This window comes from Pseudophryne corroboree, unplaced genomic scaffold (genome assembly GCF_028390025.1).
Source record: "Pseudophryne corroboree isolate aPseCor3 unplaced genomic scaffold, aPseCor3.hap2 scaffold_416, whole genome shotgun sequence".
Taxonomy (NCBI): domain Eukaryota; kingdom Metazoa; phylum Chordata; class Amphibia; order Anura; family Myobatrachidae; genus Pseudophryne; species Pseudophryne corroboree.
The window spans coordinates 347,466-349,542 of record NW_026970050.1 but is presented as its reverse complement, the minus strand read 5'-3'; the positions used below and the strand labels follow the sequence as shown (position 1 = coordinate 349,542).

At 35.9% G+C, this 2,077-nt stretch overlaps 1 pseudogene; it reads left to right on the top strand.

Moving 5' to 3' along the window:
- The first annotated feature begins 1,958 nt into the window (after positions 1-1,958).
- Positions 1,959-2,077, top strand: LOC135025485 (5S ribosomal RNA; annotated as a pseudogene).

The window sequence follows — 2,077 nt, the reverse complement described above, 5'->3', positions numbered from 1 at the left end:
ATATGGAGTCAGAAATGTGTATGACCATATATGAAAAAAAACGTAAGCCCCGGACCCACAATTTTGATCAAAAATGAAAATTTCAAAAGTGTCCCAATTTCTGCTTTAAACTTTAGGTACATATCCAAAATGTATCACCAAGGTGACAGAAGTTAATTCTGGTGCATGGTTTTCTAATTGGAGTCAGAAATGTGTATGGCCGTATATGAAAAAAACGTAAGCCCCGAACCCACAATTTTGATCAAAATGAAAATTTCAAAAGTGTCCCAATTTCTGCTTTAAACTTTAGGTACATATCCAAAATGTATCACCAAGGTGACAGAAGTTAATTCTGGTGCATGGTTTTCCAATTGGAGTCAGAAATGTGTATATCCATATATGAAATAAACATAAGCCCCGGACCCACAATTTTGATCAAAAATGAAAATTTCATAAGTGTCCCAATTTCTGCTTTAAACTTTAGGTACATATCCAAAATGTATCACCAAGGTGATAGAAGTTAATTCTGGTGCATGATTTTCCAATTGGAGTCAGAAATGTGTATGGCCATATATGAAATAAACATAAGCCCCGGACCCACAATTTTGATCAAAAATGAAAATTTCATAAGTGTCCCAATTTCTGCTTTAAACTTTAGGTACATATCCAAAATGTATCACCAAGGTGACAGAAGTTAATTCTGGTGCATGGTTTTCCAATTGGAGTCAGAAATGTATATGGCCGTATATGAAATAAACATAAGCCCCGGACCCACAATTTTGATCAAAAATGAAAATTTTAAAAGTGTCCCAATTTCTGCTTTAAACTTTAGGTACATATCCAAAATGTATCACCAAGGTGATAGAAGTTAATTCTGGTGCATGGTTTTCCAATTGGAGTCAGAAATGTGTATGACCATATATGAAAAAAAACGTAAGCCCCGGACCCACAATTTTGATCAAAAATGAAAATTTAAAAAGTGTCCCAATTTCTGCTTTAAACTTTAGGTACATATCCAAAATGTATCACCAAGGTGATAGAAATTAATTCTGGTGCATGGTTTTCCAAATGGAGTCAGAAATGTGTATGACCATACAAAAAATTTTTTTTGGCAAATTATGCCAGTTATATAAGGTACATCTACAACATATGGAACAATCTGTTTCATAAGTGCTATCAATACACAGCTTATCTTTATTTGTACTTTTTTCTGTGTCAATTTTGGGCAGACACATTACAAAATAGCTACAAACTGTCATCCACTATAGCTGCAGCAATTGGAACATATATGTTGCCACTCATTTATTCCTGCATATTCAGCAGCATAATTCTTCCTTTTTTTTCCCCACAGATATCTTAAATATGAGCACATGAATGATTGTATATACAATTGCCAATGAAGCACAAATTATATTCGGCATGCCATATTTTTGATTAATTTATTGTGGAGATTCAGTGGATACATGTTTAGTGGTTCATTTTGGCAACAAGATTGCCACACAGACAGCATGCGGCGTTTCAGGCTCTAAGGTTCCGTTTAGCCTAAGTGTGGGCAGGAGGGTTTGTGTCTTTTGTAATACATTCCCTATTTATTTATCTGCCAGTCTGTCTATACAGCTGATAAAGATATTTTTGAATAATTTTCAGCCTTAATGACATTACATTACTTTCATTATTTAATGTTTTTTTGTTGGCGTGTCATCAGTACAACAAGGGTTTTCTTATGCCCCACTACATGTGAAAAATCCATTGGGGATTTATGTTGCATAGCACACACAATCAAAAGCAACATGCAGGCGGCTCAGTTTGGCAAAACCGACTGATCATATGATTTAAACCTTAGTATACCTATATATTTGGAATACAATTCGGTGCAATGATGGTCAAACACATGTCTCTTCTCTAAGAGGCTATCTGCCCATTTCAAGAACCAGGTCTGTGTTGTAGTTGATAGCTGCATACCAGCTGCTCAAACCAAAATCTACTACCACACCACACCGCGCATGCCCAATCTCATCCGATCTTGGAAGCAATACGGTGTTGGGCCTGGTCAGTACTTAGGTGGTTGACCACTAAGGAATACCTGGTGTTGTAGGTT